Source organism: Meleagris gallopavo, chromosome 3 (assembly GCF_000146605.3).
Source record: "Meleagris gallopavo isolate NT-WF06-2002-E0010 breed Aviagen turkey brand Nicholas breeding stock chromosome 3, Turkey_5.1, whole genome shotgun sequence".
Classification (NCBI taxonomy): domain Eukaryota; kingdom Metazoa; phylum Chordata; class Aves; order Galliformes; family Phasianidae; genus Meleagris; species Meleagris gallopavo.
The window spans coordinates 84,912,420-84,938,585 of record NC_015013.2 but is presented as its reverse complement, the minus strand read 5'-3'; the positions used below and the strand labels follow the sequence as shown (position 1 = coordinate 84,938,585).

Below are 26,166 nucleotides of genomic sequence, written 5' to 3'. Positions count from 1 at the left end.
AATTTCTGGAAGACTTGTGCTTTTATTCTTTACTTAAGGGATCTTCATACCTCTGCAGGTACTGAGAGTGACACTGCTAGGCACTAAAGCAGGAAGTTGCAACTGGGTTGTGGTCTTGCAATGAAGGAGATAAGTAAATGTTGCTTTAGGTGTTAGTGTCCAACAGGCAGAGTCCTCCTCTCAGATTCCACTGGGGAGATATAAAGCCCCAGTACTTCCCTGTATTTCTAGTAACCTGCTGTATACTGTAAAATCCTAACTGTTGTTACCAGAATTTATTATATGGGCAATTAGCGTAGGCAATCCCATTATTGCTAATGGGATTTATCTGACTAAATCTCACATGTGTTATTCTCCTAGAAAAACAAGCGATCAAGTTTTTGGCTTGGCCTAAGTTTCCAAAGATAAATGTGTTCCCTCATTTATTACTAACTGCACAGCTTGTGGCCATGTGGTGTGAGTATAAACAAGCTGAACAAATGTCTAGTAGGGGAAGGAATAAAATGTTAATGCAAATAATTGATTTGGTGATCTCTTTGCAGCCAGTGAGACAGATATTTCATTGCCAGGATTGCCTATGTCATATAGTGAGATCAGCACTTAATGACTAGAGATTGTTTCTTTTCCTTCCCAATCATAAAAGCTGTGTGGATCTACCCAGAACATACTGATAACTTCTAAATAGTTACACAAAAAAAATCTGTAAGCAGAACAGCCAGCCTAGGCTGAATTTATTTCTGAAAACTGACATGGAGCAGACCTTGGTGATAAAGGTATCTCCAGCAGAATGGGGCAGAGGACAAAGACCGAGGAGAAAGGCTGGCACTTGAGCTGTCACCCCTCAGTAATACAAGGTCATAAGGTTATATCCATCCAGAAGAGGACGGGTGGGGCAAAGCTTCAGTAAAAGTACAGGAATAACAACATACACAGCTGCTGAGCACACAGAGCAGCCCTCCCTTGCTGCTTGTTACATGTAGCTCCCACCCTCAAGCACAAATGTTAACCACATGAAATCTCACCTGTGCAATACCCAAAACACTTCTACAATACATTCTTGGCCCCCAGAAAAACTTCGTTTGAGATGTGGTTTCCTGGTTCAACCCTCATGACTTTCTGCAACATTTCAAAGCTTGCTGAGCAAGGCTGCTCTTCATGCAAAGGGCCCCATGTCTGAACTCTGCCTGTTAGCAACACCTTTCAACACTGCACAGCTAGAGCTATTATTTTGCTTTTGACTACTTCTGGAAGACTTTCTAGTCCTGAAAGATCTGACCTTTCATGAACACTCATGCTGATACAAGTGTTGCTAGAAGTGCTGAGTAGGGTGATTGGGATTTCCAAACGTGGAGGGTTAGGTGCCCACTTCCTCATGTTTTTCAGAAAGAGAGGACAGTTCTGCAGATGGCATGTGACAAGGATGCTCTCAGGCATGCTGAGAACTGACCTGTGTGAGTATGCTTACATCCCTACTCATCACATGGGGCAAGATGTGTAGGGTTTGTGCCAAAATCAGCAGAGCTTCTTGTTCTCATTCTGCAAGAAAGAAAACCTCAAAAAGGAACGAGCTATAGGTGTGGTTAAACATTCACCTGGTATTGAAAAGAAATGCACAGAGGCATCTAGATTTGGCTTCTATCTGGTAGTGATGATCACAAGTATTGGTGCTGAAAGCAGAACTCAAAAACCTAATCTGTCCCTATTGCATTATGTCTTAACTGCTGAAGTAGAAAGCCTATTTCCTGTCCTGAGTCTGCATAACTGGGGTTGTTGGGGTGATGGGCTTTATTAGTGCCAATACTTTGGCTCATCAGGCAGACAGTCACCTCAGCAATGATCAGTGAAGCATGGACAAAGGAACCCAAGCATCCCTCATGGTCTGTCTTATCACCCTTTCATGAGTGTACGAGCCAAACTCAAGATGTGATTTTGAAGCAGTACTGTCATACAACCTAGATGTAAAAAACAATGCTTGGGTCAAGGGCAAAATCAGCACTGGTAAATAAAACAAGACAGGACACTTTGAGTCCAGAGGGCCATGGAAATGATCACAGTGTTGGAATATCTCTCGCACAGAGAAAGGCTGAAAGAGCTGGAGATTTTTAGCCAGGAGAAGAAAAGGCTCCTAGGAGACAATATAGAAGCCTTTCACTACTTAAAGGGAGCTTATAGGAAACATGGGAAGTGAGGAAGTGACTTTTTACTAAAGTCTGTAGTGTTAGTACAAGGGTAATGCTTTTAAACTAAAAAAGTGTATGTTTAGAGATAAGGAAGATAGAAGGAAGAAATTACTTCCTATGAAGGTGGTGAGGCATGGAACGGGTTGCCCATAGAAGCTGTGGATGCTCCACCTCTGTAAGTGCTCAAATTCAGATTGGATGGGATTTTGGATTACCTTATCTAATTAATTATGTCTCTGCTTATGGCAAGGGAAAAGGCTTGAGGATCTTTAAAGGCCCCTTCCAATCAAAACCATTCTAAGATTTACATGTCTGGATGAGGTGCTATGAGATATGATTTAGTAGCTTAGTGGGTAGTAATGGTGATAGGAAGACAGTTGGACTAGATTATCTTGTAGGTCCTTTCCAACCTTGTAATTCTATGATTCTATGATTCTATGTTCTTAAGTGCAAAGAGTGATGTAGCTTGTATCCATTGAGCTCTGCACCTCCAAACCAGAATTGCCACCTCATTGCTACCTGGTGGCCCCTGCTCTCCTCTGTGAGAACTGTGCCACTAGACCTTGGGCAATGCTGGTTGGGTCACATCAAAGCCCTTCAAGTGAACATGCTAATTAATAACTGATCAGGAATAATGTCTAGCTTGTGCCCTGGCCCTGAGTGGCTCCCTAAGTGTAGCCAAAGGACCTGACTCAGGAATCACATCCAAAACTCAATTTTCTCAGCACTGTGAGTTGTGCTGAGCATGTTAGTCTAAACTGGGAATTCCCAGTGGGGTCAGAATTGCCCCGCAGTTAGTGAGAGTCTAGAGACTGTGTACTGTCCCATTTACAGCCTATTTCCACTGGACAGGCAGTGAGCCCAGATGGCTGGTTTTGATACAAAACATGTTTTCCTTATTTTTGTCACTCCCTCTCTGCCGCTCGTATGTTTGCTTCACCCAGCTGTGACTCCTTGCTCACTGCAGTCCCGCAGATATAATGAGACATCCATAAATGCAGTACTTAATACCTGAGTTTGATCCTATGCAGTACCACAGAGCAGTATCAATCAGTAAAATAAAGCTGGGTACATAGTAAAGGAATTTGATAGAAATGTTCACTAAATCCATCTTCAGAAAACAGGAAAAAATAACCGAAAATAACCGGCAAATGTCACTTTATTTCTGGTTTTCCATATTTAATTGATACAACTGTAGGTGGACATGCAAAAAAATCGTAGGTGTCCTGCTGAATTAATTTTGGAGGCAACTGATGATGCCATGTTACGTTATAAATGACGTCTGTCTAAAGCAATTGAATTCATTCTTATAATGTGTGTTTTTTTTCCTTAAAATCCTGGTGCCATGCTCAACGAAATGATAGAAGAACTCCTACTCCCTTCAGTAAGTTTTGGATCAGTCCCTGCAGGATCAGCCCGCACAAGCTTCACAGAGCAAGCACTTGTTAAGACAGCAGCAACAGATTAATGAGGCCATTTCTGTGACCAAGTATTTGCTGACAGGGGTTAAGTTTGCATGGCCAAGCACTAACAGACTTAAGTCATCATCTTAATAGCTTGCACATTCATTACACTGAAAGTGAAATGAGCACATCTCAGGGCCTAGAGTTGCAAATGATTAATGCAGGAAAGATAACTGAGCATGTAAAGTGAAGAAACTATATGAAGAGTACGTGAATGTCATTCAAAGAGTCATCTTCAAAGCTTGGGATCTGTGATTCCAATTAGGTGGCACATATTATTGCACAAACATCCCACCAACAAATGAGCCCAGTGTTTGATGTCTATTTGATGACTGGTATCAATGTTCACGCAAAAATACTATTCCTTTTCACTATAGTATGAGCTGACCATGCATGATGGACAGCAGAGCATGAGCAATAGGGCCAGTTTGAACCACCTGATGTGAGGAAATTGGGAGTTAGGTCTAATAACTAACTGCAAGCACAGAGAGAAGGTTTAAATAAATATGCTTTAGAGCAGGGACATGCGTTATGTTTGGAAATCCGGGCAGACTCTTTCTGCCGTCTGTGTTTTGTTTCTGAATCTAGTGCTATCAAAATGAATAAGCTGTTTGCTCTTTCAACTGCACACCACATGACAGCTAGTTTCCATCCAAAAGCTTTGGCCCTTGCATGTAAATTGATCCTGTAAACTCCTTTGTTCAAGAGGTTAAGTATGTGATGTATCAACTGAGCTTTTTGTGTAAAAGCCACAGAGCTATATAATTTCTGAGCCATATGTGTATTGCAGAATAATTTGCAGTAAAGGTATGTGGAGGAGCAAAGATGGATCACACAAAAAAATGCAGGCTCCAGTTCAAGAAGGTATCCATTTAGAGCAGAATTTAAGCATATGCTTAACTCCCATTGAAATATGGCTTCTAATCACGTTTCAGGTTAACCATGTGGTTAATGCTGGCCCAGTGGGGAGGGATTTACGCAAATGCTTAAAACCTCTGAACTGGGAAGGGGTTACAAAAAAGCCTCTCAAATCTGCACTGACAAGATTAGGGATCCAAACTCACACCCAGACTATAGCAAACGTCCCAGAGAGAGACACAAGGGAAAGAAAAAGTCTGAAGAGAACAGGATCATCAGGAGATATTTCAGAAAGGCCAAACATGCAAGTTGGGTTTGACCCTGTCTGCGAAACACTGAGATTACTCTTCTCCAGGATGCAGCAGCACAGCTAGAAGATGAGGACACCAGGGTCTTCACCAAGCTGCATGGAACCTCTGCTTACAGTGTGGGCTAGGTGAATGTTGAGGACACCAGCTGGGAACTCTGGAGATTCACTTGTTGTCTTTACTCACACATTGGACGTGACTTTGGCTACATTCCCTCTGCAATGCGGCAACCCTAGCACTCATCCCAGACACCCATGTGGCAGTGGAGGACCAGGAAATACTCACAGGCATGGAAGAGCTCAGAAGTCCCTTTTATAGATGGAAAAATACCTCCATCCTATGTCCTGGTTGCTATTGCCATAAATATATCCCAAGGAATACAATGGGCTTCTAGAAAAGTAGCTTTGAGACAATGAAAAACTCAGAATATAAGATAAAAGAAAAAGGAATCTTCCTTGTAGGAAACAGTACTGTCTTTGCATTGTCTTCTTCAGTGAAACCAGTGTTGCCTAGGTAGAATGACGTCTCCTCTGACATCTTAATCCCCACCGCCTACCCTGCTGGCAGTGGGATCATAAGCATCTTTGGCAACAGACAATTGGCATTTTCAAAACATGTTAAATTCTTCCCTTCTGCTGCAGTGCATCTGGACACAGAACATACTGGCAGCCTCGCTCAACATTATCGTTTTATTAGAAACCCTTAAAGGAGTATATTTGTCTCATGCCTTCAGATTTTTGTTATTTCTCTCTGGTAGCAAGAACCAACAGCACTCAAGGTACTTCCCAAAGAAAATAAAGGCACAGCCTCTGCCCTGCAGAACCATCAATCCCCTTAAGATCTTTTGCAGTATTGTGAAATAGGAGAACCAGAAACCTAACACCAACATTGTGAAAATGTGAAGGTACTTTTAATATTTTCCTTTTGTGTGTGTGTGTATGTGTGTGTGTTTAATCTTCCTCTCTGTAATAATGAGGTCTATTTTTTTCACTGTAATCGGTTAGTCTGGGAAAAGCAATGCCTTCCTAGATTTCACTGCCTTAATCCTGCTTCTGGTTCAAGACAGAGCACTGCATAAGCTCTAGCACTGAGCACCTATTGTGGTCTTCCTCCTTGGCACCTCTGACACCAGAGCAAAGTCTGGGATCTCACTTACTCCAGGACTTGCACTAATTTCAGGAGCATGGTTATGCTCTGGTTTGAACTGATATGGCACAGCTCCATTACCTGCCCAGAGCCCTGCCAGTTCCTCCCAGGTGAAGATCTGGCCCTCAGCCTCCATTAATTATTGTAATTCAGAGATGCAGAATATGTTTATCACAAAGCAGAGAGAGCCTGGTCAGCTGCATGAGCTCACAAAAGGAAAGGTGTTTGCTCGTCTCAGCTCCAAGGGGCAACATCTTGGTGACACTGAGCACAGATCTGCCAGGAGCAGGCTGCTCCCACTAATGTTAACTGGACCCGATGGAAAGAGGCTAGACAGCTCCTCTTAGTCCCACCCTGCCCTATTTTTCTATGATGTCTCTTACTTAACCAAGAATCAAGTCTTCCCTGTTGGTACGAATTATATCACCTGAAGCCAGGCAGTGTGATACAGAAGCAGAGGGCTCAGTTCAGGCACGGCTTTGAGGATGAAGTTCAGTTTTGGGGCCAGGAACTATGGAAGTGATTACCAGGAGTTCTGGGAGAAGTGGAGCCATACATGATGAAGGTAACAGGCAAATTCAGGCCAGCAGAATTTCCCTGTGCATTTCACTGACTGGTTTGGAAGGTTTTGCATGGATTAGGGTAGGATTTGTCAGGCTGCAGTACCAAGCCAGTGTTGATTCACAGAATCCTTTTTATTTTTAACTGTGTCAGTGTTCCCTAGCTGGCATCTCTCTCCATGAATCTGCCTAGCCAGTAAGAAAGGAAGATTTATTTCCAGCTTTTGTATTGTAGCTGGGGGTGAGGGGAGGCTTCTTTTGTCTGCTTTTAAGGAGACACCCCCTCCTCTTCTTCAAAATCCAGGGCAAAAGTAGGCGGGGGATGCTGGCAATTGTCCCTCAGCAGGCATGGGTACCAACACAAAGCCCCCCGGATGCACTGTGCCTGTCTGATTACTGCTGTGGGAGCTGCCTACATATTTTAGGGGACAATTAGGCCAAGGGAGTGCCTACTGCCTATTCACTCTTTGTCTCCACCGTAGGGAGCAGGAGAAATGATTTATAAGGGAACAGACTTAACGTCTTCTGGCTTTGGTCAGCTGTGGTGTGAAAATAACTTCATTGAAGGCAATTAGTATCAAGCCCTAATTAAAAACAAAAGTGCTGTAGCATCTAGAGTGTAGCCTTGGAGTGGGTGGAAAACAGGCGATGGGGAATAGGCAGGAGCACCAGCATACCGAGGTGGCTGCTCATTCCTGGTATGTGAGGGGCAAAGGTGGGCAGCCTTCAGCTATGCTTATACCCTCACAGGGGCTTCTCCAGCAAGAGGAAAGTAGTAAAGCATGCACACTGCTCTGCTGGAGCTGTCAGTGACCTGAAAGGCTGGAGGGAGTCTGGCTGGGGCAGGCTGCTCGTGTGCATCCACACGGAGCAGGAGAGACTAGTGCTGCTCTCCACAGTAAATCCTCACTAATCCTACCAAAAAAGAGGATTTTTTGAGGAAGAGAAGAGACAAAAACTAACAAAGGGATGCAGCCTGAGCATGCTCGGGTGGTTCTGTTCAACATCTGGCACGTGCCCAAGTGGAGCTGAGTAATCCTCCAGCGCTCCCGCAAGGTTTGCACCAGCAGAAGGCCTGTCTTCCCTCAGGAACTGCAATCAGGCCTTTGTGCTGGGCCTCAGGCCCTGCTGCTGTCTGCAGCCCAGCATAGAGCTCCACGTTAGCAGTCTCATTAAAAATGTGCTTTTTCTGCCCTTTGCCTGGCCTTGCATCAGGTTCTTTTAAAGATGATGCTCAAAACTATTATGCAGAGGGTGTTTTGTGGTTGGGACTTCCAATCACTGTAACCTCTTCCAGGTGTCCTACTGCAGAAAGCCCCTCAGAGAAGGACCTGGGGGTCTGATGGATGAAAAACTTAACACGAGCAGCAGTACGTCTTGCAGCTCAGAAAGCATATGATATTCTGGGCTCCATCAAAAGAGGGGTGGCTAGCAGGGACAGGAAGGTGAATGTCCCCCTCTACTCTGCTCTTGTGAGGCCCCATCTGGAGTACTGTGTCCAGGTCTGGAGCCCCCAGTACAAGAAAGACAGAGAGCTGTTGGAGAGGATCCAGAAGAGAACCGCAAAGATGATCAGGGGACTGGAGCACCTCCCCTATGAAGACAGCTGAGGAAGCTGGGCTTGTTCAGCCTGGAGAAAAGAAAGCTGCGGGGTGACTTCATTGCAGACTTTCAGTAGCTAAAGGGAGCCTACAAACAGGAGGGGAGTCAACTCTTTGAAAGGGTAGATTACAGCAGGACAAGGGAAAATGGTTTTAAGTTGATGGAGGGAAGATTTAGGTTGGATGTCAGGGGGAAATTCTTTACAGAGAGAGTGTGAGGTGCTGGAACAGGCTGCCCAGAGAGGTTGTGCATGCCCTGACCCTGGAGGTGTTCAAGGCCAGATCGGAAGGGGCCCTGGGCAGTTTGGTCTAGTATTAAATGTGGAGGTTGGTGGCTTTGCCTGTGGCAGGGGGTTGGATGATCCTTGACATCCCTTCCGGCCCTGGCCATTCTATGATTCTGTGATTCTGTGATACTGGGAGGGATGGCTGACCCACGCTAATTCCTGCACTCTGCTGGGGACTCTTCTAACAACATAACAGTGCTGACAAGTGCCAGCCCTGGGACAATCCCCTGGCAATATATAATTCATTGGTCAAGATGTAGATTAGATGTCTTCAGTACATTCAGGTGACTACAAGACTTCTGTGATTGAAATAGCAGCTCTGCAACACTAGTGGTTTTAGAGAATAAATAGAACTGCTTATCTGGGGAAAGCAGTCCTTGCTTGAGCCAAAGCCACCATGTGCCCTCACCTCCCACATCACCCATTTGCACTGCACATGAAAAATCTCTGTGCATTCACCACACACTAGACCTGAGAGTGGGCTGAGCAGGAATCCAGGGCAATCTCAGCCTGCACGCTTTACGAATTGCTTCATGTAGTGGAAAATAAATTATCCCAAATGCTAGGCAAATTTATATCTGGAGTTTTCTTCTTGAGCTAATTTAGAGCTATGTTGAAATATTTCAGCTAAATATCTGTTTGCCTCATTGTAGCTTAGTAAATCAGATGACACATTGCAGTCAATTAAACCAACAGTATGACAGTAAACAGTAATGTACAGTGTGCAGTAGTACAGTATGCAGTCATGTCTACTGTGGTAAGAGAAACTCATCAACAAGCATGTACTAAAGCATAGGCCTTCTGGCAAGTTTTCCATAAAACGAATAGGCTTCCTTATTTGAGGTTTCAATTATTAGGTTCCTGTTCCTACAAGGAACTGATGTATGCCATCATCCATCCAAGTTATTCTGAGCTGTTTTTCACTTCAGATCTGCCTGCATCTCTATGAATCATTTTCCCACAATTATGTGCGTGTATTAAAAAATGTTTGGTGTATTTAAAAACTCAGCTAATTGTCAGTCTTAGGTCCCTTCAGCATAGACTACTGAAAAGATTTTTAAGATTAACTCTTTTATTATTGGCAAGGATTGACTCTTCAGCTGTGTAAACAGGGGGAGTATCATTGCAAATTCCCAGATTTGATCCTCATCTCTCTAAAGCACATCTTCAACCTTAAGCAACAGTGTTTCTTTTCGCATCCTGGGAGAAATCTACTGGGATAAATAGCATGATCTGTATCCCAGTGTGGAGGAAATATTGTGATAGCACCTGTGCTAGAAGAAAATAAAAAACAATGTTCTAATTTTAGAATCATGCCTAAGCTTGGTACAGCAAAACACTGCTATAGCAGGTAATAAACTTTAACCATATACACCATTTTCAGTGACTTCAACAAGTATTAGAAATAAGATTTTGGGAGGAAGGTCTGTCATTTTAATTTTAACAGAAAATTACATAAAGAATGTTATTTAATAGCACAGAAAATCTGCTGAATTCAGAGAGCAATTTTGACTTTTTTCACAGTCCCTTATCCTTGAAGATCCTCATAGGATCACCAATATTAAATTCAACAGGAGTGTTCCACAGAGGAAATCTGTCATTTATTTTCTTTATGGTCCTTACTGAGCAAATATAGAGAAAATAAAGTTTACTGTGGCACAAGGGAGATTTATATTTGAAGTCACTTTTCAATCACTAGAAGTTACAAATATCTGGACCTGTGACTGATATCTCTTGCACACAGCTGAGCATGTTTCTTGACTAATCCTGTGCTACATGAGTGAATGTGAAGGGGACAACGTGCTAGTCAAATTTTTCTTTTTGTGTGTGGGGTTTTTTTGTTGTTTTTTTTTTTAAATTTCCTCTTTTGTTTACCTTGATTTCTGAGTCTGAAGAAGTATGCATTCCCTAGTTAGAACAGTCACGTATTCTCAATTGGTCCAAATGTAACCTTCATCCATGCACATTCTTCTTCCAAGTCCCAGACTTTTTCAGATTCAGGCACATCTTTCCAATGAAGATCAATTACTTCTGGGTTTCACTGCATTTTCAGAGACCTAGCAGTCATCAGACAAACCATAAGAGTCAGATTTTTAGTTGAAAGAAGACACAACAGTATATATTCAGCTTTGTAGACCTAGTTCAAGTATGCAAGAACATTTATTGTTTGCATATAACTGTGCCTAATTGGGTGACTAATTATCCAAACACAGATTTACAGTCAGAATGGGGGCAGAAGAGGGCAGAAGAGGGCAGAAAAGAAGCAAAAGAGTGTAATATCATTTCCTTCATTCTCACTCTGTGTTCCTACCTCAAAAACCCCTCTGCTGTTCCCTCCTTATTGTGAGGCTTCAACCACTCCTGCTGTTCATGAACACACAGTTGATACTTTACATCACAAGCTTACAGAAGTCCAGACACCTATGTGCTATCTGGATGTGTTTAGCCTTGAAATTAGAACCCTTATATCAAAGCTGGTAGATAATGACAACTAAAAGAAAAATCACATTCAAGCGGAGATTTATGCCTAGAGTTCTCACAGCAGTGCTGTGGACCATCCATGGTTTAAGAGTGGCTGCTTCAAATTGCACGTTTTGATTCACTGCCCAGGGTATCTCAAGTCTGCAGCTAACATTTCCTTTCCAATTATTGCTGTGAGTGGATAAAATACAGTTTAATATCTTTGTGTTGAGAGTCTTACCTAGAAAGAGGGAGGTATTTCCACTGCATTGCAAGACCATTAGATTTATTTGCAAAATTCACTTAACTCCGGTCCATGATATTGCCAGAAATCCCTGATGGAATTATAGCTCCATAATTATAGCTTTATAAATTACAGGCCTTAATAGCTTAAGGGCCAGCTTCTCACTTGCAATAAATCATCAAGACTTCATTGATTTTATTGAAATATAAGGAGATATGTTAGCTTATACTAGCTGAGAAGTCAGGTGAGATCTTCATTCTTTGAAGTCATTGGGAGTTCTGCCATCGATTTAAAGGCAGCCAGAAATTAACCCTTGGTCCATGTCTTTCATAGCCACTTTACTACCGTGAACTGAATTGATACAATAAATTGTTGGAGATAAAGATATCACAAACCAAGATGGCATTGCTAATTAAAATCTATCATTACCTTTCATGATCTGAAAGGTTGAGCATTAAAGGATATGATTCTCTACCACTCTGCACCTTAGTCTCCCTTTGTATAGACTGAATGCAGTAATATATCCTAAATTCTAATGTCTTTTTACGGATGTTCTTATACATGTACACATATAAAGTTTCAGAGTACGTCACTGCTCACTCCTAGGTAATTTATTGTTCATACATGAGCCTAAGTGAGAGGAACAGATTAATGTCTGGAAGACAGCCAGCATTTCAAATGGCCATCAAATGGATGTATCAGTTCACTCCAACTCCTCCAACAACCTGCACAGCCTTCTGCCAAGAAGCCAGACAGTGGAATAGATGCCAAAATACAGAGCATGAGAAAGAGCATTGCACTGGGTGAAATAAATATTTTTATTTATGTAGTGAAAGTTATTCACTTCCATGGGTCATATTTGAGCTAGTGATGATCATTCAGGATGGATGTAACTATCATCCACTTAAAGAATAAGCAGAATACACTATTCACTGTTTCTCCTTAAAACAATCCCTGTAGCATTTATATAGTGTCCATGTATTTTAATGACCATAATGCTTCTGTGAGCTGTAATTTGGCCACGTGTACATTCAGTTATATAAACAGGGCTATCAAAAGTTTCTTTCCCGAACAGCTATTGACTTTTTGACATCTAGAATTTGCACACTTGTGCTTTGCTCAGGATTCTGGGGGTAGTCAGTGCTGGCAGGCAAATCAGAGATCTGTGGTTCCTAAGTCCAAACAGTGAATACTTGATTACAGTTTATTTCCTTTGAGTGTAACTCCCTTAAATATCAAAACAGATTTTCCAAAGTAGGATTATTAGGGGTCTGTTAAGGATAGGAAAGTATACACCCAAATTTACGATGAGGTGGCTGTGGTGTAGGTAAAGGAGGATATGAAATATTTACCCATTTAATCCAGAGTGACTGATGAAAGGTAAGCTTGAGAGAGTGTTCTCATGAAACTGTTCCTGTATTGCACTTCTCCGCTTTTCCTTTCCTCTCTGCTTACAGTTACAACTGCATTATTTGTCCCTCTGCTAAGATAAACATAAATTCCCCACTTTTGAATCTGTTACAACAAATTTACTGGTTTCACTCAGAAGAAAGTTATCTCTTCTTGATACCTTCACCACAAAAAGATAAGGGACAGCTGGTAGAAACATTGAGCTTCTCAGAACAACAGAATTGGTGGTCAGGAGGCAGGCATATGATGACAAGCTCCTTGTCCCAGGGTAGGCTGTACTCTGCTTGAGGGAAGCTGGGGCAACTGTTACACCATTTCTTAACTTATAACTCTGATGCACCAGAGGTGGCATTTGGGAAGGTCATTGCTTCAAGTTATGTCTGGATCATGACATACAAAAAGCAAAGATGGAAAGTTGGGAAAACTGTGAAGACCTGCAGCCAAACTGTATCCAAGGAATGGATAATTGAGAAATTAATAGCAGGTGGCAAGATAGGACATTCAATGGACATCTTAATTTAGACAATAACATACTATTGCCCTGAGCCATCCTGAAAGGCTAGAATAGTTTCATTGTGGCAGGTAGTTCGAACCTTTCTGAATCCACAAATGATGCAATGACAACAAAAGCAATGACATTGAGGAACTCACTCCAGGAAGCAGTCCTGAACATACATGATTTCGTATTATCGTGACCCTAGAGATAACATGGCAGTGATCTCAAAAGTGAATTGATTAAGTCAGTCTAGAGATCTTCAAAAAACATCTGAATGTGGTCTTGCTCTAGGTGGCCCCACTTGAGAAGATAGGACCAGATGGACCCAAGGACTCAGAGGTCCCTGCCAAGCTTAGTTTGAGATTCTGTAATTAGGGGTCTGGTTTCTCTCATTAGTGCTTGAAGGATGTATTAACCACAGTTTTATTTCTGTTTTTCAGTACCTTTACACATGCCTCTATTCATTGGAGTAGAGTATATATGGATGACAGTGGAGTTTTCACACAGGGAACACAGTTACTCCAAGCTACCTGCAAGGTTATGATGAATAGAAGGACAAGGGGAAATGGCTTTAAATGAAAAGAGGGTTTAGGCTAGATGTTAGGAAGAAATTTTTTGCTCAGAGGGTGTTGAGGCACTGTTGAGGCACTGGCATATGTTGCCCAGAAACCTGAGGGTGGCCCATGCCTGGAGGCATTCAATGCCAAGTTGGATGGGGCCCTGGACAGCCTGATCTGGTGGTGGCAACCTTGCTCACAGCAGGGGTTGGAACTAGATGATCATTAAGATTCCCCCAAGCCTAAACCTTTCTATGATTCTATGATGACTCTATGAATACGATCCCAAGGACTGCATTTTTCTGAGTACTGCACATTAACAGAGCATTAACCAGGAGAGCACTGATTACACATTATTGTTTCTATTTACTCAAAAGGAATTCAGCCTGGCAAAGCACCATGATAAAGAGGAAGGCATTGGAACAAATTTGTGCTTTTATGACATACATAAATGTCATTTCCATCCTGCCACTGAAGGCTCCACAAGCCCTGTGTGGATTGTAGCTGACTGCCAAGATCTCTGCAGCACCATCAAACACACCCTCAGATGATGGTCCAGTGACTCTGATCTTCACTTAATGAGCACAGGCAGGAAGATTGGAACATAAACCAAAACACTCTGGTAACATTTCTAGAATTAAAATCTCCCATTCTGAAGAAGCTATAGACTTGAACTGTTTTTCTCTTACTAATTCTGTTTTAGCCAGGCTTCAACTTCTCAGTGAACATGGGCCAAAACATCTGGGTCTCTGAGTTACCAGTGTGCTGTGAGTGCATGGCTGTCTGATTCTCTGCCCAGTTTCATCCTCAGAGCATCCCAACCTTCTTGAGCCCATGCAGACAAGCCAGCACTGTGCAACTCACCCACCCAGTTGCATTCATCTACCCTCCAGGGAAGGAGACAAAGTGGTCAGAGACTGCCAGAGATGCCATAGCATGGGGAAACAGCAAATACAAATACTCTTCTCAGTTGTGGAGGAGTACATTTGGTTTCTGTTCAGACCAGTTGTTTAATCGAACAATGATGGCATCCATCTCCAGGGCACAATGAAAAGGATCATATCTATTATCACCACCACTACCAGATGGTTGAATTGCTCTTCAGGACTGCAAAATGACTTGTATTTTCAAATCTATATAAGAGAGGCAGGAAGTTATCTTCAACAGCTAGCTGCTTTACTAAAACAGTATTATTGTTAATTTATGCACATCCCCAGTGTGCAGCCTGGTGTGAATACTGTGATTTGGGTTAAAGCCACCATCACTGTATGAATTGTTCGCAATCACTCGAAATCTTTGCAAAATACGAAGTACAGTTTTGCTCTCTGTTGCCTATTCTGCACAGCTTTCATTACAGAAACATCTGTTAGAAGCGTTCAAGCTAAGGGTTTGTCAGAGTTTCCGTTATAAACCCCTATATTCAAGGGGTTACTGCAACTCAGCCATAAAAATTTTCTCCAGGCTCAAACTTGGCATAAAAGGTCTCCAGTGGGAGACTTTTTTTTCCCTGAAACCAGAATGTTAAAATACATGCAGTTAAACAAAAGAAATTAACTTCCCTCAGAGTATGCCTCTCCAAGATCTGTGTTAGGCATACATATACATGGTGTGTATCAGCCTTAACTGTAAGATATTTATTAATTATTTTATACAGCTATTTATTAAAATACAGTTGCTACCCTTGTGAGCTTATTGATTCATTTTTAAAAAAAGCAGCCAGGTGATTTCTGACAAAAATCAGCAACTATTAGAAAAGAAGATTAATGCATGCTACAAGGGAAGCACTTTTTCATGTTCAGCTGTAACTTTCCTCTTACAGACAATGTGTTTATCCTGGGCTACCATTAGTGTTTAACTGACCAAAATGACCCAAAGATGAGCAGAGACAATATTTAAGAGGCAGTCTGCTCCAGCAGGACAGAGGAGATTAGCAGAAAGATGTTAAGCAGTAGGAAATGTTTAGAGAAGATAAGCAAGGGGGGAAGGGTTCCTTGTACTGTGCTGATCAAAGCGGTTAAGGTGATCCATGAATAGTGGCAGACACAAAAATCCTCCATGAAGCCTGGGGTAGACAAAGAGATAGGATCCATAGAAGACTTGAAATAGCTTTGCAAGTAAGGGGAGATTAAGTAAAGCTTATATTCAGGAGACCTTAGAACTGAGCTTTCACATTTGAGCTTATGAGCAATGGGAATGTTCAGCCAGTGGGGCCTCCTCAGTATTCCCCGAGTTTCAAGCACATGGGAGAGTCAAAAGCCTCCAAGTCCAAAACACTGGGGCAGCAACAACCCTGAATGAGCCAAGGTCTTGTTACACCATTCATCATGCAACCAGCTGCAGCCACAGAGCTCAGTGCTGATCCTGCAGAAATTTAAGCCCAGGAGTAATCCCATTTAAATTAATGGGATTATGCCTCAGAAGTGTAGAGTTAAGCATATGTGTACTCATTTGCTGGAGCAGGCCATGGACAGCATGTATACTTTCAGAGTGCTGGGCCTGCAGCAACATTCTGCATGTGTTCATCGGAGTGCTTCCCATTCATCAAGCAGGATGGCTCTGGAGCGAGCGTTGAGGTCTCTAAAGAATACCCCCAGACTGAGGGAAGTCATGCAGTGATTCATCTAGTGGCACCCTTTCCTCTGAGTCAGTCCTGAACAAAAGTCTCAGCCCGTCTTAAAGATGGGAAAGTGCTGTTGGATGTGCCGTCCCCCAGAGGAGATGGAAAACAAACATCCTGCCTGTGACTGCCACTTAAGGTCTCAGCAGCTCCCTCAGAATTCAGTTTTTAGCCCAAGTGTTTCTGGCCAAAATCCAGCTGCTGTAATTTCAGCTTTCTGGTTCACACTTCCCACGTGGGCTCCTGTTCTCTCACAGCTTCATCTGGATTTCTGAACATCAATAAGTAGCTACTGCAGCTCCGATGGATGAGGAAAATGCCTCTGGATACATAACAGATGATTTAGGATTAATCAGAGAATGAGCATGATGTGAAGAAATAACACTACTAACCTCACTTGCACTGAGTACTGCTTTGGTTTACATTAAAATCATATTGCTCAGCACACTTGCTTCCAGCAAAATTACACCCCAGCATTCATTGATGGAATAACTACTACACAGCATATAACAAGTTCCATTTAATCCCCTAAAAATGTTACAGCATCTTGCATGAGTAACACAGGTATTGTGTTCTCCTGCTCATGAATATAAGAGGAAAATTCCTCTGCTGCATTTTGTTGTCAGTATGCACAATACTTGGGAGGCTTCTGCTTCTTGGGAGCTGGCCAGCCTCCTTCAGTGCTCTGGAGACAACAACGCCATCATTTGATGCCCTTTTGTACAGCCATGCTTAAGCATCAGGATCTCCTCTGGAGGAAAATCTCAGATAAGGAATCGGCATCTTAAGTCACAGGTTATCTGAAGTTAAGGAACTCATGGCTTCCTTCCTTTTGCCTGTTTTCTGCAGCCCTCTGATAAATTTTCACCACATTTCTTAGATTAGGAATGCTCTTACGAACTCTCCTCATATTATTAATTATTATTATGAGCTCATGAAAGTCCTCTTAATTAGAGAGAATGTCCCAAATGACAAAGCTTTGCCTGGATTACCTCTAGCTTTTGGTTTACTCCAATGATGCAGGTACATATTTGGTCTGATTCAAAAATTGTTCCTGAAAACATAAATCATTTGGATGTGGTGCTCAGGGACATGATTTAGTAGAGGGTCGTTAGAGTTAGGGTAGTGTGGTTAGGTTGTGGTTTGCATCAATGATCTTCAATGTCTTTTCCAACCTGAGCAGTTCTATGATTCTATGATAAATAAATATAAAAATTCTGACAACAAAAATTGACATGAAGTAGTTAGGGATAAACAACAGCTAATAGGAAGTCCCTGCTGTTACTACATGTACTATAGCTCAACATTTAATCGCTGTCACATTATTTTCTTATCCCAGATTGTTCTACATGGCATCATAGGATCAGACATCTGACAGGCCTAAAGAAGCCTTCTAGAATAGACCAGACATTAAAGATTTGCCTCTGTTGTAAGAAGTGAACAATGTTCACAAAAGTTATATACATTTCCATGTAGTAAAATATTTTCATAGACAGTCATTACTAATGTCAACTTTGTGTATCATTTTGTTTTGAAATTTCCAACATGTCCATCTCTACAAGTCCTTGAAAAAATGTCCTTTTTTACACATTCCATACATAAATGTATGAAAGTGCTGAATATCACGTGTTTAAAATGAATGGGGGTTGATGTTAATTTGTTATGTTAACAAAAAACAGTTTGGTATTTCCACATGCAATTTGACTATGTTAATAGTCTACAATCTATCACACCAAGAAATGACAGAACTTCTTAACTATATAAAAGTGTCAGGGATTTTGCTAATGTATCTTCTTCAGAAGAAAGATAACACACACTTCCATCTGGATCGCACTCAGCTGCTGCAAAATAGCAGCATCAGCAACCAGAACAGCAGAAACAGCAGAGTCAGAGTTCAGGTCCCAGTGCCATCCTGTTGTTTCTGTGAGAGCAAGGAAAATGGTACTGGAAAAATACAGCAGAATGCACCAGGAAGAGGTATTATGCTTGGCTGTAAAGTTCTTTCTTAAGTAACCACTGGAGATTTTCACTTTCTTTTCTTTTCTTTTGGTAATCAGACATGATCTATGATTCTTTTAGCACTTTGCATGTCAAATGGAAGATTCACACCAGAGAAAAACAGGGATGCAGATTCCTGAGCTGTGTTCTATAGCACACTGTTGAGCTCACTGTTCTTTGGCATGCTGGCTTTCTTCCTGGACTTCACCTGGGAGGAACAGAGCCAAAAGAAGGAGGAGATGAGATCAACAGCAAAAGCAGAAACCATGATCAACTTTTATGAGAAGGTCAATACCTATATTCCTCTAAAGATCCCTTAAAGAGAGGTATAAGTGCTTTTTCAGTCTGCTTTTCCATGTAATGTAAATTGCCACAGGGATGTTACATGATGATGCGGAGGATAAGTGGCCATGAGGCAATTTCTTTACTGAGATGGGGAGCTCATCACAAAAAAGCTGGAAAACACCTGGAGGCGTGGGAATAAGTTTCTGCTCTTACTGGGATAAAAAAAAAACCCTGGACATGGCACATGATTTTCAAGGTCCCAGCATACAGCATTTATTTCTATCTGTTCTCTGAAAGGCCTTTTTTATTTTTTTCACAGATGAGAAAATTGATGTGGATGCTAGCAGAAGGAAAAACACTAAACCACACAGTTAAGGTGGCCCACAGTGAAGAGAAACTGAGTAATATTAGCAAAGTGAGGCAATGAAATGTGTGAAATTCAAGTTTATGCTAATGTATGAAATGCCGTGCTAGATTTGGCTTCTGATGCACCAAGCTGTTTTTTCCAATGACCATGTTTGTCATTTGCCCACAAATATAATTAAAAGCACAGAACTAAGAGGATTCGGATTGCTGACCTGATCACAGAAGTTGAGGAAGAGTTTCCTGCTGACTCCAGGGGCCTTTGTGTGATGATTTTTGCAGGGAGCACCACTGATTACTAAAATAGTCTCCACCACATCAAAATCCAGAGTAAATTAGTTCACTAAATGGCATCTACTTGTGTCACATTTTCTACATTAGCTGTCTGTCTGAGGCTGATCTATTTTAAACAGTTATTTCTTCATGGAAGTTTAAAAGCTTGAGTCATTCCAGATGATGAAGTTAGAGGGAAAACTCCCTCTCCACCCCCTCTCCCCACCTCCATGTTCCATCCATTAAAAGAACTTGAAGTTTGACAGTAAAATGGTTTTTCAAACGGAGGTGTGCCTCTTTGAACACCAGCATAAATGTAGCCAAAACTAGGTTATGACAACCCAAATTGCTCAAAGTACTTTTGGTACATATCATTTGCTGGGCACTTGTCTGAGAGCTGCAAAACTCACCTCTGTCAAAGGAAAATCAGGAATGATAGAAGGAGCGAGGAACACATAACCTACAGGGATGGGAAGAATCAAGTGATCAAGATGGAGAAGAGATGGGTTTGTAACAGCCCTGCCTGCACAGCTCCAAGTGACAGGCCTACTCTCCTCTACAGTATGGCTGTGATATAGAGTGTTCCACTGCATGCATCGAATCTACATTTATCAGTGCAGATTTTCACAGCCTTTACTTCCTCCCATGGCTTTTACTACCCAAGAAGGAATCATCTTGGAGAGGCAGCACAAAAAACTGCAAACTAAAGGGAGTGTGGGAGTGAGAGGGTTTACGTGTGCTTTAATTTCAAAGCTTTGGCCTGAAAAGAGATATTTGCATTAGCAGGCTATAGAAAAAGGATGATTTGCTGCACAGAAAAAGTTAGTAGCTCCTGGAACATCAATACAGTTCATTGAAAGTTAGAAGAGGGGGGCGTGTTATTTTTAGGTGCTAAGTAATTCACATTTTGTGTTTAAAATAAAATATTCAGCTGTATCATTATGAGTCATTTTTGCTCAGATAGTTTACTAAAATATTCTCCTTATGTAATACTATCATCCAACTTACCTGGAATCTCTATTTTATTATAAAGTTAGCATACATGGGAAAGTCAACTGATTCACTTGTACTCTTAAGGCTAATAACAAAGCAAAACAATATTTCAGGCATAGTCACCATTAACAAGTTGTAAAACGTTGACTTCTCTAGCTATATTTTCAAATACTCTGTGTCTTCTCTATTATTGTTTTTCTCCTGCAGTTTATGGTCTATATGCCTGCAGCCAGGAACATGTGTTTCCAATTATCTGAGCTTTCCAAACCAGCTTTGCATTCAATTGCAACTTCTTTTTTAAGGTACGGCTCCTCCTCCCACAGAAGTTAATATTCGTCTTTTTTTTCTCGCAGCAAACAGCAGTGGGTCTTGATTCCAGGCCCATTTTAGAAATCATTTAATTTGGAGCTCCCCCAGACAAGAAAGTATTTTTGTTTAAACTTCTTGTACATTTTATGAAACAAAACCAAGCTCTCATATTGAATGTATACAAAGTGCTGAAGCGAGAAAGGGAAAACTGATGTCATCCAGACTGCCCTACACACATTTTTCTCTAGTTTACTATACAGCAAAGAATCATTTGACCATTAGAGCAATAATGGTAGGAATGTTAGATAGCATCTCATGCTTATAGTACTTGCTTAGTCCTCACAAATCCCCTTCCTGGAGCACCTGTCCAGCCTGTGTCCAGTAGCATATCTGAGTCATGCATTGTAAGGTCCTACATTGAGATAATTCCCATTTGTCTCAAATGCCTCAATGTAGAATTGAGGCAAACACGTTTGTACCTCTGTTTTGGCATAGGGCTCTAGTTTGCATTTGATGTTTCTGATCATCTGCATCACAGAGGTGGTAGTCTGCTCTCCGCCTTCAATCTGGTGGAAGACCACGGGCTCACCACCAAGAGAAAGTCAGGTTGAAGGGTGTAAATTGAAATGTAGTCCCTACTGACTGTGTGAACATAGCCAACATAAAGCACATAAGCAGGAACTTAACCTAACCCTGTGGCATAGTTCATAATGGTAAGAGACAGTCAGAGTGACCAGCACAGAGTGCCCCCTGAGCAGGAATGGGGTGATGTGTGGGGAGTGTGTTAGTGCACATCTGGTCTGGTTCTGAGTTAGAAAGAAGTGAAAACATAACTGGACACAGAAGTTTGGAAGTGGCCTGAGGTTTGTGAACCTAAGTGAAGCCTAGGTGAGGGGCCCAAGGCCAGATGAAGAAATTGAACTCTGTAATATTCACTAAATAACCACTGAACTCTTCAGCTCCTGAGAAGTGGAGAGGAAGGTGCTGGTCTCTGCTCAGTGGTACCGGATGATAGGATGTGTGGGAGCTGTACAATGTTGCATCAGGGGGTTTGAGACGGTGCATTAGGAAACATTTATGGTGAGGATGCTCGAACTCTGAAACAGGCTTCCAAGAGCCTGTGAATGCCTCAAAACCTGTCAGTGAACATTTAGATTATGCCCTTAATAACATGCTTCAACTTTTAGTTAGACTTCACATGGTCAGGCAGTGATTACCTTTATAAGTCCCTTCCAGCTGAATTCTAAATTTTACTCCGTATAAACTGGATCTACTTCCATTGTAAGGAGAGATTAATGGAGAAGGGTAAGAAGTGAGAAGCCACCAAAAACTTATTGACACCGCTGTGGCAGTATGTTCCAGGTCCTAGAGAACAGGAAGTTTGGTTTGAAGGTGTGAGGCTGTTAGGAACAGATTATAAACCCTTGGCCTTTAGTCACTGAGTAACTAAAGATCAAACTGCAGTTCACTCATCTGACCGCCACATGAGGAAAATTGTGCATGTTCATTTGTATGAGAAGCACTGCATGAACACTACTGAATGATTGCTTGAGCACCTGGGATATGGGATCCTCCTTCTGAAGCATAAAGCCAGTGGGGTAGTGTATGCTGAAAAAAAAAAAAAAAAAAGAGTAGAAAAGGAAGATATTTACCTCAAAGAGTCAATGTGTTGCTCAGCAGCAAACATGCTAACACAGCAGGTTGCAGAATGGGATGTAAAGCAGCCAGATGGAGACTTAATTCATGCATGATATTGTATAGCCCTCCTCTACACGTGCTATATAACCCTAAAAGAGATGTGCAGCCAGTATAGTACACATCAGAGTTTGAAATTGCAGCAGAGTACAGATGAGACAGAGGTATGTCTTTCTAAATGAGCCAGGACCTACAGTTCAGCCAGCAAACACCCGCAGTGGGCAAGTGAGTGAGATGAGAGCAGCCACTGCCTCCTGCAGACCTGAAGGCATCTCTCTTAAGAGCACATGGCCAGCCAGAAGAGTGAAGCAATAGGGTTGAACAGGGAAATGAAACATTTACAGAACATGTTCCTCCTTTGGGGAAGGGCTGCAGCCTTCCATAACAGTAATGATGGTCATCAACTATTTCCAAATAAAAGCTATAATTGGAAATACATTTATTTTCCTTTTCCAGATCCTACTGACGTTCACTAGGTTAATAGTCTTATACCCAATCTGTGGTGTATACAGATATACAGTGTTTGTAGCACGTGAAATTTGTACTGTTTATAGAAGTGTTGACTCTCACATCTCTGTGACGAGCCTCATGGCACCCATCCATACTTTTAAATGTACAGCTCGTGATAATAAGAGATTTACAGTATTTTTAGCACTAATTTCATGTGCCTCTCCTCTCCATTCCTAAAAAAATATGCTTGAAATTGCTGCTCATATGACTTCCAAAGGCTCAGATTATGATAAATTTATATTTCTGTTTTTAAGAATTCTCTAATTGCTAAACCAGTCCTGTGATCATCTGGGGCTTTGTCATAGAGTTTATTCACGAGTTCACATGACATGTTTGTCATTTTTATGGATATAAGAAAAAGTAGTTTGTGGTGAGCGTGATGAGGCACTGCAACAGGTTACCTAGAGAGGTGGTGGATGCTTCATCTTTGGAGACATTAAAGATCAGGCTGAATGGGGCACTGAGCAACATTCTCCAGCTGAGCATGTCCCTGCTCACTGCAGAGGTGTTGGACTAGATGTCCTTTAAGAGACCCTTCCAACTTTAAGTATTCTATGATTCTAGAAATTTCCTGCCATAAATCAATGACAACATACTGAGGAGAAATCTTTTTCGCCAGCACAGCAGCCAGCCTGGAGACATATAGAGAACAATGCAGTGACACTAAAAAATTCAAAAATCTGCTTTTTACTCATACAGCAGCGTTTAATTGCTACTGGTATGTATGGTGATTCAGATATTATCTGAGTATTATCTGGAATTTCCACATATAATAAACGATGGAACCAGCAGCCATGCTCACACCATGAGAATATATTTGTGTGAAAGCTGTTTTCTTTAGTACCTTTTGTTGATTATATTCTATTCTGAGCAGAACTGATTAAAAAGATGTGTGGGTTTTTGTGAATTTGGCTTCAGTATCCCCTTTGTCACTTTGGAAAAACATAAGCAGGGGAGAAAAGGCAGACTATGAAAAAATTCCCCCTTTTTTGTCATTACTGCAAAGAAGTAAGAATGAAAAGGAAAGGGAAAAAAAATAAATGCTTTGGTCCTTCTTTTTTCCTATGAGAAAGAAAACTATTAAAACATAAAAAACAATTGAAAATGAAGTGTACACAGTCTTCATGCATTGGTACAGCCTATGGTAACCATCATGGGTCAAGTACTTCTTGTCAAGGCAGTTTGTAATTCCTGGACATTCTCCTAACGTCAAGAGGTGTTGTTTGCTTAATAAATGTGCAAACGTTGTTAAACCTGTTGGAACAGAGCTTCTGCTATATTTCACTCAATGAACAGTGAGGAAAACAGCAATGTCTGTTGTTTAATGTAAGAGCACGTGGCTTGCTTCTGGATAAAGGGGCACAGTACCTTGGTGGGTGCAGGAGTGCCAGCAGGGATGCAGATCTCAGGAGTAAACCTCCTTGATTGCTTGTTTAGGAAGGAGCAGACTGTAATGAAATTGGCAGGGATCTCCAACCAAACATGTTCAAATCGAACGACAGCTCAATCAAACGGCCAATAGTCTCTAAACTAGCTAATTACTGAAGTTTTGTGAGAAAAATAATGTTTATAGGTTATGGGAAGCTGTGTCAGTATTAGTGAAATCCTTTTGGTTAACATTTTCTAACAATTTGTTCTGACATTTGCTAAGACAAGTGTAAAAACAGTGTTGTTGTAAATCCTCCTGGGGCCCCCAATACAAGAAAGAGAGAGAGCTGTTGGAGAGGGTCCAGAGAAGAGCCACAAAGATGATCAGGGGGCTGGAGCACCTCCCCTACGAAGACAGGCTGAGGGAGCTGGGCTTTCAGCCTGGAGAAAAGAAGGCTGCGGGGTGACTTCATTGCAGACTTTCAGTGCCTGAAGGGAGCCTACAAACAGGAGGGGAATCAACTCTTTGAAAGGGTAGATAACAGCAGGACATGGGGAAATGGTTTTAAGTTGAGGGAGGGAAGATTTAGGTTGGATGTCAGGGGGAAGTTCTTTACAGAGAGAGTGGCGAGGTGCTGGAACAGGCTGCCCAGAGAGGTTGTGGATGCCACGTCTCTAGAGGTGTTCAAGGCCAGGTTGGATGGGGCCCTGGGCAGCCTGGTCTAGTATTAAATGGGGAGGTTGGTGGCCCTGCTTGTGGCAGGGAGGTTGGAGATTCATGATCCTTGAGGTCCTTTCCAATCTGGGCCATTCTTTGATTCTATGATTCTATGAAATACAGATAGAGTGTGAATGTGCACGTCAGTGGAATTGTGCTGCAGTATTTCTCTGACACAGTTTCTGGTAGCTATCAAAAGATGTGGTATTTCTGAGAGCACAGGGAAAGTCCCCACTCAAAAGGGAAAGTCAATTAGTTTCATGCAAATATATGAAGTCATTTTTTCAAGGGTATAAAGCCACTATCTGACGGAAGGGTGAAGCTTTTTTTCTCCAAATATTTTCATTGTTTTGCTGAAGTCTTCTCCAAATCCAATTAGCAGGATGGTAGAAGTTAAATAACTGATCTTTGTTTCCACTCTATATTGAAGAAATTTCACAACTCCTTATAATGATAAGGTTTGTGGTTGAACTATGAAAAATAACAGAGCTTGGGGCTTTGCAGGTTAATGATAACTCATCCACAAGCATTTTGCTCACAATCTCAGTTATAATTTCCTGTGCTTTATCCTTCACATACATCACTAAACCCTTTTAATCCTTAATGAACTGGTTTGTCTTAATTCGGTAGCTGTAGAGTTCTTTGTTGAAACAGTGAGAATTTCACTCTCTGCTGTTGGTCTACAGAAAGTTATAGCCCGGGGAAACACAACCAGTGAGCAGGAAGCTCAGCAGCTGCTGTGGATGCAATAAGGGAGGTTTTTTCAGTTTAAGAGCAAGCATCTTCACATCTGCATTGGGTAAAGCCACTGCCTTTTTTCTCAGGTGATAGTGGAGATTTTGCAGCTGCTACGCCCTCTCTGGAATCCCCATCCACTTTTTTAGTTTCGATAACTGCTCGCCTGAGTTTGAAGTTTTCTCTCTACTCTGTTTCTGCCAAATATTTCTGTACAGTTTGTTTCAGGTTTCTTTTTTTTGTTGTTGTTGTTTTAGTTTTGCTATTCTACCTACCACATCCCTCTTCTCCTTTTCACTAAGATACAATACCTTACAACAGAGCTTTTCAAGAGACATTTGTCATCAAATGATACTTTTCACAGTAAGCACAACCTTTTGTCAACCTGTTCTTTACTAGGGAAACAAAATTGTAAACGCTTTTGGTGGTTCCGCATGAAAGCTGTTGGAACTTTTAATAAACTGATAGATGCCCATTGAACATAACAAAGAATTTTTTTCTCACTTGGAAATTTTTCAAGACAAAAGCCAGTTTTGCAGCAAGCACTTGCTCTTCTGCTCACAGCCCACTGAAGGTAGCCGGAGGACGCTGGGCTTTTAATTATTGCTTTATCCCTCTCACCTTGACCTAACTGTGTTCTGGCAGGGAATGTTTGCCTACCTTTAACTGATTTACAGCAGATGTTAGTGGTAATAAATTATATCCCACTTCCCCCAGCTCTTTTTTTTTTTT

General features: G+C 41.7%; 1 protein-coding gene across 1 annotated transcript in view; it reads left to right on the top strand.

Moving 5' to 3' along the window:
* ASAP1 (ArfGAP with SH3 domain, ankyrin repeat and PH domain 1) overlaps positions 1 to 26,166 on the top strand; it is a 166,043-nt gene that overhangs the window by 969 nt on the left and 138,908 nt on the right. The window lies entirely within an intron of this gene.